The sequence below is a fragment of the Capra hircus genome, chromosome 11 (genome assembly GCF_001704415.2).
Source record: "Capra hircus breed San Clemente chromosome 11, ASM170441v1, whole genome shotgun sequence".
Lineage (NCBI taxonomy): Eukaryota > Metazoa > Chordata > Mammalia > Artiodactyla > Bovidae > Capra > Capra hircus.
The window spans coordinates 56,699,666-56,712,350 of NC_030818.1; the positions used below are offsets into that span (position 1 = coordinate 56,699,666).

Genomic DNA, 12,685 nt, shown 5'->3' on the forward strand with positions numbered 1-12,685 from the left:
CAAACCCAAGATCAATGTTTAGGGAATCTGATATCAAAACAAGGGCTTCACCTAGTTTCAAATATACTGCACGGTGTCCTAAGTTTCTCCAAACCCCAAACTAAACACCAACTCTTAGTTTTTCTCAGGAGAGTTGGTTATGGCAAAAAATAGATTTCAAATTTCTCTTGTAGCTAAATTTCTGCATTTTTCACTGAATAATAACAATGCCAGCCCAATGTTTATGAGGAGAACTTGATGACACAGCCTATAACAACTTAAAGGAGAATTTAATGAACCCGTCTGCCCTTGAGTATCCAAATTATCAAACTTCCTTTTGTCTTTCTGTATATAAAAAGTGTTTGCCCTCAGGATATTTACTCAAAAACACAGAGGTCACCAATTACCTATATAGGGTGTTACAGCCAAAAAGGTACTATAGCAACTGGACTCTATGGCATGGCGATACCTGCCTTATTAGAACCATTACTGCTACTGCCTTTTTGTTTAAAGCTATTGAGCAAATGATTGTGAGATTCCCATTTACCAAATTTGGACCAAATAACAACTCAGTCCTGCTACAGACTTTAAAAATTCCCACTCGTGTGCTCGCCCTCATCGTTGTACCATCAGGTGGGCTGCGTGGCCAGCGCCCAGGCAAAGGGGACGATGCGAGGCCTGAGACGCTTGCTCAACATGCAGAATGACGCCGGTGAGTTCGTGGACCTGTATGTGCCTCGGAAATGCTCTGCCAGCAACCGTGTCATATGCGCCAAGGACCACCCGTCCATCTAGATGAACGTGGCCGAGGTTGACAAGGTGACAGGCAGGTTCAACGGCCATTTTAAAACCTGCGCTATCTGTGGGGCCATTCGCAGAATGGGCGAGTCAGATGACTTCTCCGGTTGGCCAAGGCCAACAGCATCATCTCAAAGAACTTCTAACTGGAGAGGATTCCGGACATGGAATATTTGTTATAAATAAATAGTGAAAACCTAAAAAAAAAAAAAAAAATTCCCACTCTTCCCCACTGTACATACATTGAACTATTTGTCTATTGACAAAATGAAAGCATTCATGAGTCAATATTGGTGGAAAAATGTTAACGAGGTTGCAAAAAGTGCCTACCTTACTAATCCCAGTTGTTAAACATACAAACAAACCAAGAAAGTCTGTTACTACGTTTACTGGACATTTTAATGGCCTAATCACCATTTAAGTTCTGGCAAATAGATTTCATACAGTATTCTTTGTCTATATAACTATGTTTTTGGATATAAAAATCAAAGGATTTTTATGTTTTTGTCATGGTCTTTATGCTTAACATACAGAAATTTTCTTTTGCACAGGCTACTGCCTCTTCTGTGGCTAAAGAGAAATATCAGCAACTTCAGATATGCAGGTGGTGTCACTCTAGTGGCAGAAAATGGAGAGGAACTGAAGAGCCTACTGATGAGGTGAAACAGGGGAGTGAAAACGCTGACTTGAAACTCAGCATTAAAAAAAGTAAGATCATCGCGTCTGGTCTCATCAATTCATGGCAAATAGAAGGGGAAAAAATGGAAGCACTGACAGATTTTATTTTCTTGGTCTCTAAAATCACTGCAGACAGTGACTAGCCATAAAATTAAAAGACACTTGCTCCTTGGAAGAAAATCTATAACAAACTTAGACAGCATATTAAAAAGCAGAGACATCACTTTGCTGACAAAGGTCCATGAAGTCAAAGCTACTGTTTTTCCAGTAGTTATGTATGGATGGACTATAAAGAAGAGTTAGACCATTAAGAAGTTTTAATACCAAACAATCGATGCTTTCAAATTATGATGCAGGAGAAGACTCTTAAGAGTCCCTTAGACTGCAAGGATTCAAACCCATAAATCCTAAAGAAAATCAACCCTGAACATTCATTGGAAAGACTGTTGCTGAAGCTGAAGCTCCAACACTTTGGCCACCTAATGTGAAGAAATGTCTCATTGGAAAAGACTCTGATGCTGGGAAAGATTGACAGCAAACGGAGAAAGGGGCAAAAGAGGATGGGATGGTTAGATAGCATCACTGACTCAATGGTCATGCATCTGAGCAAACTTTGGCAGTTAGTGGAGGACAGAGAAACTGTCATGCTGCAGTCCATGGGGTTGCAGAGTCAGGCACGACTTAACAACTGAACAACAACAACCTCCTTACACCTTGCACCATGAAGATTTCATATATTCGAAAAAACATATACAAAAGGATTCCCTTCAACCTTATTGAAAAGGCCCCTGTCTGATACTGCTAACCAACATTTGTACCACCGCTTTCTAGGGAATAAACACTTTCTGGATTCATAGGACACTCCAAAATACCCATACCCAACACTGACTGTACCTAAACATCAGTTGGTGATCTAAAGGAAAGACTTCCCACAATTGAAGTGGCTGACATGATGAGACAGCTTTCCTAAGACATCTGAACCAGGTGCATTGGAAGTTTGCCTACCAAACCTTTGATGATCACAAAGCTTTAAGTGATTTCCAATGTCTATAATTTAAAACATATGGACTTTAGATAGAAAGTGCCTGTGAGTTCGTCTTCCTAATCCTCTTTGTTACTCAAATATGATCTCAATAGTTTTGTGATCAGTGTGCTTTCCCTCTGACATGAGATACTACATCCAGAAAGGTTCTTCCTGGCTTTGAGGGTAAAATAAGCTGCTGAAACCAGAAAACCTGACTCTTGATCAGAGGGACTTTCAGAGAAAGATCTTGATCAAAGATGGAGGAATATAAAGATTAATAAATAGAAGTCATTAAAATAGTCAGGAGGCCAGAAAGGGGAACTTTCAAGCCATATGACAATAGCAAAGCCCAACAGGAAAGGACTTTCTCTTCTTCCTTGGCAGACTCAATCCATGAGAGACAGTGACAACTCAGAGAAACAAAATGCACTGTACACTGAGCTCTCAATTCCTCTAATGGACTCTTTGCTTATTAAAGTCCTCCCAATATCCTTTACCCCCTTTAAAAGAGTTTTCCTGTCCTTGCTGTACTGAGACTTATACATAGCTGGCCATCATTGCAGACCCCAAATTGCAATCTGCTGCTGATACCAATAGGCTTATTTTTATTGGAAAAATAATCAGCAGTCTATTTGTTTTAAGTCAACATGATCTCCCAGTTAGTGGTTTTCGTCAGAGGAAATAGCATCAGGAATTCCATTAAAAGTATAAGCAATTTTTTTAAAGCAATCTATGAAGAAAATTATACAGACCCTATAACTGTCTATAAAACTATTATTCACCAATAAAAGATTGTTCATAATGATTATGTTTATTAGTATGCTGCAGAATCACATCACCTGTACCTAATTAGGTTTAAAATTGCAGGCCCTTGTCTTTTGTCAAATGTTTCTTTAAGAAACAATACTGCATATATAATAATAAGAAATAAGTATTTATTACTGAATTTAATGTAGAAAATATTCTTGAAATTTTCTAGAAAGTAAGAGGCTTACTAATACATACATATTTGACTGCCACCTCAGTAGTTAGTTCCTACTTAAGAAATGTGAAGATAAAGGGAAAAATCTATTTGTGATAGAAGCCAGTTGAGGATGTTATCCAAACAGTGGCAACTTTCTGAAATTGTTTATTGTTGACATAAACAGATTGTAGAAGGTCTCTCATGGCTTTAAATGTGATTAATCTTCTTGAGAAGTAAAACTTTAAGCAAAGTAAATGGAAGAAATCTTGACCAATGACTTGATCTTCACCCCAATATCATCCATTTTAATCCCAAGAGTTTTATAAGATATGAGTCTAGAAAAAAGAAGTTGGATCATATTTCTCTTTTAAACATTAGGGACTGAAAGGTAATGAACCATCAGAAAACTTTGAAAAGAATTTGTGACTTCAGAATTCCACATCTTGCGAAGTTATCATTTATGTGTGAAAAAAACTAAATGGAATTTTCAGATATTCAAGTCTCAAAGTATAAATAGCTGCCATATATTCTTTGAAAAATAAGTCTTAAAATTACTCCAGTTTAGCAAGAGGCTAATAAAAATAAAGAAAACAAGAATAAGAAAGTCATGCTATAAAAGCCCAAGTTCTGAAAAATAATAATTTACACAAAAATAATAACAAGCCTTGTGTGAGAGAAAATAAAAGCACTATTTACCTCAAATTACATAGAAAGAAGACAGAACATAATTTTTTACTTGAACTTAACAAAAATTTATTCATTTCTTTTGAAAATTTGAACAATGTTTAAAAATAGAAGTCATAACAGAAAGAGATCAAAGTAATTCAATTTATTGATATTAGGTACAAACTATAAAAATTTTGGGTTATTTTGAATATTTTAAATAAAATTAAATGCATATATAAAAGATGTCTGTAACAACATTTGGAGATGGGTGATTTTAATGAAAATGCTCATGTTCCATGAAAGAAATCATCCTTGCAGAAATGTTTCCTTCATAATATTTATCTACCATTTAAAAATATCAGAAAACAGAAAGTAAAGATTAATGGAGAAGAAAATAATAGAAGTAGAGGAAGAAACTGGGTGACTTTAGTGCCATGTTTTTGTGGTTTAGTGGCTAAGTCATGTCCAAATCTTTTGCAACCCTATGGACTGTGGCCTGCCAGGCTTTTCTGTCCATGGAATCTTCCAGGCAAGAATACTGGTGTGGGTAGCCATTCTCTTCTCCAGGGGATTTTCTTAACTCAGAAATAGAACCAAGATCTCCTGTATTGAGGTAGGTTTTTTACCTTCTGAGCCACAAGGGAAGGCCACAATAAATTAAAAAGCCACAACTAAACACATGAAAATACTCAAAGAAAATCTCATCAGTAAAGGCAAACATACAGTAAACATAGTAAACCACCCATTTACAAAGCTAGTGAGAACACTAAAAGGCAAAGGTAGTAAAATCATCTTTATTCACAATAAACAGTTGAGGGATAGACAAAATAATTAGATGTAAAACATGGTATCAGAATCAGTAAATACAAGAGGAAGAAGGTAAAAATGTAGGTGCATTAAAATGTTTGAAATTGAGAGACCACCAATTAAAAATAACCCTGTACAGGTAGATTACTATATATAAACCTCATGATAACCACAAATAAAAGAAAAATAGTAAATATACCCACAACATACAGAAGGAATTCAAACACACTAATAAAGATAGACATCAAATCATAAGAGACAAAAAGAAGAAGGAACAAAAAAGAACCTCAAAACGAATCCAAAAAACAGCTAGCATAATGGCAATAAGTACACATGTATCAATGATTATTTTAAATATAAATGTTCTAAATGCTCCAAACAAAAGACATAGAGTGGCTGAATGGATTCAAAAACAAGATCCTGGGGCTTTCTTTGTGGCTCAGTGATAAAGAATCTGCTTACCAATGCAGGAGACATAGGTTTGATACCTGATCTGGGAGGATCCCCCATGCCATGGAGCATCTAAGTCTGTGCACCACAACTATTGATTCTGCACCCTAGAGCCTGAAAGCTGCAACTGCTTATCCCATGTGCCACACCTACTGAAGTCTGAGCACCCTAGAGCCCATGCTGTGCAACAAGAGACACCATTGCAATAGGATACCCAGATGCTGCAACTAGACAGCAGCCCCCACTTGCCACAATGAGAGAAAAGCCTGTGTTGCAGTGAAGACTCAGCACAGCCAAAAATAAATAAATAAATAAAGTTTTAAAAATAATTTATACAAATGAATAATAAAGTCATAGTTTATTTGATTTAAAAAAAGAGCCATATATATATACTACCTACAGGAGATTCACTTTAGATCTAATAATGTAGACTGAAAAAAAAGGGGAGGGAAAAATTATTTCATTCAAATAAAGATTTTAAAGACCAAGTTATCAATAATTATACCAGATGAAATAGACTTTAAAATAAAGACTATCACAAAAGACAAGAATTATCTTGATTATATAATGATCAAGGAATCATTCCAAGAAGAAGAAAGAACAATTGTAAACATCTATGCATCCAACATAGAACCACCTAGGTACATAAAGAAAATATAAGTGAAAGTGAAAGTGAAGTCGCTCGGTCGTGTCCGACTCTCTGCGACCCCACGGACTGCAGCCTGCCAGGCTCCTCTGTCCATGGGATTTTCCAGGCAAGAATACTGTAAACAAATATAAAAAGAGAAGTTGGCTGTAACACAAAAATAGTAGGAAACTTTAAAAGCCCACTGACAGTAACAGAGAGATCATCCAGTCAGAAAATAAATAAGGAAACACTGATCTTAAATGACACATTAGACCAGATGAACTTAACTGATATATAGAACACTGCATCAAAAAGGAGCAGGCTACACATTCTTTTTCATGTGTACATGGAACATATTCCAGTATAGGTTACATGTGCTGTGCTGTGCTGTGCTATACTAAGTTGTATCAGTCATGTCTGACTCTTTGTGACCCTAAGGACCATAGTGCACCAGGTTTCTCTGTCCATGGGATTCTCCCATCCAAGTGCTAACCAGGCGCAACCCTGCTTAGCTTCCAAGATCAGATGATATCAGGTGTGTTCAGGGCGGTACAGTGATAGACTGTCCATGGGATTCTCTAGGCAAGAATACCGGAGTGGATAGCTGTGCCCTCCTCCAGGGAATCTTCCTGACCCAGGGAACAACCTGCATTTCTAAAGTCTCCTGCATTGGCAGCCAGTTTCTTTACCGCAAACTCTACCTGGGAAGCCATAGGAAAGTCTTGAAAGTGACAGTCAATCAGTCGTGTCTGGCTGCAACCCCACGGACTATACAGTTCATGGAATTCTCCAGGCCAGAATGCTGGAGTGGGCAAGCCTTTCCCTTCTTTAGGGAATCTTCCCAACCCAGGGATTGAACCCAGGTCTCCTGCGTTGCAGGCAGATTGTTTACCAACTGAGCTATAAGGGGAGCCCTACTAGGCCACAAAACAAGCCTCTGTAAATTTAAGAAACTTGAAATAATATCAAGCTTCATTACTGACTAGAACACTAAGAGACTAGAAATCAATTACAAAGAAACCTACAAAAAACATTAACACATGGAGGCTAAAAACAGCATACTATACATAATCAATGGTTCACTGAAAAAATCAAATAGGAACTCAAACATAACTGAAGAAAAGTGAAAACAAAACACCATGATCCAAAATCTATGGGACACAGCAAAACCAGATTTAAGAGGAAAGTTTAGAGTAATACAAGCTCACTTTAGGAAAAATCTCATGTAACAACCTAACCTTACACCTAAAGATATTAGAAAAATAAGAACAAAGCTAAGATTTAGTAGAAGAAAATAAATCATTAAGATCAGAGCTGAAATAAATGAAATAGAGACAAAGAAAACAGAAAAGATCAATGAAACTAAGAGTTGGTTCATTTAAAATAGAAAAAAAAATTGATAAAACTTTAGCCAGACTAATCAAGAGATAGAGATGGCCCATATCAATAAAATAAAAAAAATAAAAAGGAGAAAAGTACAAGTAACAACTGACACTATAAAAAAACAAAGGATCATGAGATTACTACAAACAATTAAATGCCAATACAATGGACTATCTAAAAGAAATAGATAAATTCTTTAAATGAACAGTCTTCCAAGACTGAACCAGGAAGAAATAAAAAATATGAATGAATCATATGCCAGCAAAGAAATTTAATCAGTAATTAAAAAAACTCCCAAGAAACAAAAGTTCAGAGCTAGACAGCTTCACAGGTGAATTCTACCAAATATTTGGAGTACAAATAATACCCACCATTCTCAAATTATTCCAGAAAATTATAGAGGAAGAAAGACTTTCACACTCATTCTATGAGGATAAAACTACCCTGATTCTAAAACTGGAGAAAAATATCACAATAAAGATAATTGCTAGCCAGTATCACTGATGAACATAGGTCCTCAACAAAATATTAGCAAATTTAATCCAAGAATACATTAAAATAATCATACATGATAATCAAGTGGGACTTATTCCAGGGACACAAAGATGGTTCAATATTTGAAGCTCAATCAATGTGATGCACTACATTAAAAAATTGAAGAATGAAAGCCATATAATCATCTCTGTAGATTCAGAAAAAGTTTTTGACAAAATTCAGCATCCATTTATGATAAAGGCCTTCCAGAAAGTGGATATAGTGGGCATACTTCAACATGGTAAGGGCCAATATATTATTCCCACAGAAAACTGTGAACAGCTGAAAGCATTTCCTCTAAGATCAGGAACAAGACAAAGATGCCTTTTCTGGCCACTTTTATTCAACACAGCATTGGACGTTCTAGTCACAGCAATTAGACAAGAAAAATAAATACAAGAAATCCAAATTGGGAAGGAAGAAATAAACCATTCCTGTTTATAGATGACATGATACTATACTTAGAAAATCCTAAATACATGTCAAAAGATTATTACTAATTACCCAATCACTAACTAAGTAAAGTTACAGGATATAAAATTAATATACAGAACTCTGTTGCATTGCTATACACTAACAATGAACTATTAGAAAGTGAAATTAAGAAAACAATTCCAATTCCAATTATATCAAAAAGGATAAAATACCCAGGAGGGTATTTTATTTACTACCTGAAGAGGTAAACTATTTGTACTCAAAAAACTATAAGTCATTGATGAAACTAATTCAAGACAACACATATGGAAAAATATACTGTTCACTAAATGGAAAAAAATTATGTTATTAAAATGGCCATACTACTTGAGGCAATACAATCTCTATCAAAATACAAAAGGCATTTCTCAAAGAGCTTTAAAAAAGTCCTAAAATTCATATGGAAACACAAACAATTCCAAACAGAGAAAACAATCTTGAAAAAGAAGAACAGAGCTGGAGGAATCATACTCCCTGAATTCAGATTATTACAAAGCTACAATTAAAAAAAAAAGTATACACTGGCTCAGAAATAGACATTTATATCATTGGAGAGCTCAGAAGTAAAACCACACACAATTAATTACTGAAAAAGGAGGAAAGATTATAAAACAGAGAAAAGATAGTGTCTTCAAGTAAGTGATACTGGGAAAACTTGACTGTTAAATTTAAAACAATGAGATTAAGACATTTCCTCACACCAAATTCAAAAAATCAAAATATTGATAGATTAAAAACCTAAATGTAAGACTTCAACGATGCAAACTCCTAAAAGAGAACATAGGCAGAATGCATAAATTATAGAAATGTTTTGTTGTTGTTTGTTTGTTCTTTGGATCTGTGTATTAAGACAAAAGGAACAAAGGCAAAAGTTAGCAAATGGGATTTGATTAAACTTAGAAAATTTCCAGAGAAAGGTAAACCATTGAAAACATGAAAACGTAATCTACTGAATGGGAAAAATATTTGAGAACAATGTGACTGATAAGGAATTATATATCCAAAGCATATGAACAATTCATACACCTCATGATATTAAAGAATAATATCAGACAATTCATTTAAAAATTTCTCCTGAAGAGACATTTCTCCAAAGAAGAAATGCAGATGGCCAATGGGCACTTTAAAAGATGCTCAGCGTTGCTAATCATCAGAGAAATAGAAATCAAAACCACAATGAGTTATCACTTCACTCCTGTCAGAATAACTATCATCAAAATGACCACAAACAAGAAATATTAGAGAGGATGTGAAGAATAAGTAACCTTTTTACACTGTTGGTGAAAATGTAAATTGGTGCAATCACTGTGGAAAAATTATGAAAGATACTCAAAAGATTAAAATTAGGACTACTATAACATGCAGCAGTTTCACTCTTGAGAATATATCTAAAGAAAATGGAAGCACTAATTTGAAAAGATATATATATCCCAATATCCATATCAGTATTATTTATAATAGCCAAGATGTGGAAGAAGGCGAGGTATACATCAATAAATGAATGGATGAAGAGAATGTGGTATGTGTGCACTTATGTGTATGGGGTTTCCCTGGTGGCTCAGATGGTAAAGAATCTGACAGCAATGCCACAGACCTGGGTTTGATCCCTGGGTTGGGAAGATCCCCTGGAGAAGGGAATGGCAACCCACTCCAATATTCTTGCCTAGAGAATTCCATGAACAGAGGAGACTGGTGAGCTATAGTCCATGAGGTCACAAAGAGTCAGACATGACTGAGCGACTAACACACACACACACGTGTATATGTACATGAGTAGTATATGTATTATATATGCATATATAACAATATAATACATAATAGAATGCAATGTAAAACATAATAAATAATGCAATATTTATAAATAATCTAATCCTAGTATATACATATGCATATATGCACATATATAGGGGAATAGCCAGAGAAGGCGATGGCACCCCACTCCAGTACTCTTGCCTGGAAAATCCCATGGACAGAGGAGCCTGGTGGTCACAAAGTCTCAGACACAATTGACTAACCAGTACCAGTGCCATACATGCACACACATACATACACATATATAGGGGAATATTATATTATTATGTACATGCATATATGCATATGTAATGCACATATTATATGTGTGTAGATATATATGTGTATATATATATATATATATAGAGAGAGAGAGAGAGAGAGAGAGAGAGAGAGAAGTATTAGCCTTAAAAAGATGACATTCTGCTGTTTGCAACAACAGGGGTAGACCTAGAATATATTATGCTTAGTGAAGTAAACTGACAGAGGAAGAGAAATACTACATGTTATCATTTGTAAAACAAACTAGTGAATATAGAAAAAAAAAATAGATGCACAGATTTAGAGAATGAACTAGTGATTACTAGCAGGTAGAGTGAAAGAGGGAAGGGCAATAAAGGGATAGAGGAGTAAGAATTAAAAACTACTGGGTATAAAATAAGTTACAAGGATGTATTGTATAATACAGGTAATACAGCCAATATTTGATAATAAATATACTTAGAATGTAACCTTTAAAAATTGTGATCACTATATTGTTCACCTGTAACATAGTTGTATAGTAATAATACCTCCTTAAAGGAAAAGTAATAAAAATTGAAAATATAATTACTCATTGATGTCTTAATATTTTTCTTCTTATATTACATTTCCAATACAAAGTTTCTGTTTTCTGTATGTTCTTTATAAAATTATTTTTCACATCTGGATACCAAGTATTAAATACAAAAATTTACTTCTATATCCAGAATCATATGTACTACATGTTGTGTCCTCTGTTCTGTGATTTTTAGATTTTTGATGTTTGAAATATGTCAGATTTATCAAAAGTAGTGGAAAATTTTTATGTAGATTAGTGGAGATTTTAAGTTAAATAACATTTATAGAGTTTATATTTAAAGATTTAAAATTAAATAAGAGGAGGGTCTCCAACCCTGGTACTGGTCTATGGCCTGTTAGAAACTGGGTCACACAGCAGGAGGCGAGCAGTGGGTAAGTGAGTGAAGCTTCAGCTGATGTTTCCCATTGCTTGCATTACCCCCTGAGCTCCACCTCCTGTCAGATCAGCAGTGGCATTAGGTTCTCATAGGAGTGCAAACTCTATTGTGAACTGAGCATGCTCAGGATCTAAGGTGAGCACGCCTTATGAAAATCTAAGGCCTGATGAACTGAGTGGAGCTGAGGCAGTGAAGCTAGAACTAGGGAATGGCTGCAAATACAAATCATCATTAGCAGAGAGGTTTGATTGCACAGAGGCAATAATAAATCAATTGTTTACAGACATATCAAAACTATCAGTGAGGGCAAGTGACAATTAAACCACATCTGGTATCAGGCTTTAAGTTAGAATCCGACAGCTTAATCTGCTCATGACCTGCCCATTATTTTATCTACCACTTCCATCTGTGCCTCTTTCCTGCTCTGAGCACTTGTCTCAATCACATTTTTGGTGAGCCCAGAAGTTTACCCTAACCAAAATTAGTAAAAAATAAATGTCACTGGAGAGCATTTTTGAAAAGGGAGAAAGATCCAACAGGAAGAATACAGAAGACTCTGACTGCCAAAAAAAAAAAAAAAAAAGAAAAAGAAAAGAAAGCCATATTTAAAAGAAAATATCAAGAATCCCACTTAAATTATAGGTTCATTGCAAGAAGTGATTCACATTCTTCAAGCCTGCTTTGTAAAATACATGGCAACTGGCTATCCAGTGAAGCCATGAAACCTTCAAAACTGCTTTGCCATATGGAGACAAGCACCCTGTATTAAAAGACCAGTCTTTGGAGTTTAAAAACAAAAACAAAAACGTGAACATGAAGAATAGAAGCGATTATTGAAGGCCACCACTTCATTAAATGTGTCTGCACTGACAGCATTATTCTTTGTGGATAGTCACATTGCTAGAACTAAAAAATCCTTTGTTATTGGTGAAGAGTTGGTGCTATCTGCTGCTAAGGACGTTGGCCATGAACTTTAAGGAGAGGCTGCAGTTCAAAAGATGGCATGGGTTCCTCTTTCAGGTAGGACCATAACTAGATGAAGTGATGAAATAGCAGAGGATATTGAGGCACAATTGCTAGAGAGGACTGGGGCACTGTGGTGTGCCATCCAGGCTGAGGAGTCTACCAGTGTTGACAACAGCTCAAGAATGTTTTGTGTTGTGTGATAGATCTTCAGGAAGATGTGCACAAGGATATGTCGTGTGCACTTTTGTTGCCAACCGATACTGCAGCTGCAGAACCATTCATGTCTTTGAATATTTACATATCAGGAAAACTGAAGTGGTCATTCT

At 35.6% G+C, this 12,685-nt stretch overlaps 1 pseudogene; it reads left to right on the plus strand.

Annotated features, from left to right (window-relative positions):
* Positions 666-923, plus strand: LOC102169017 (annotated as a pseudogene).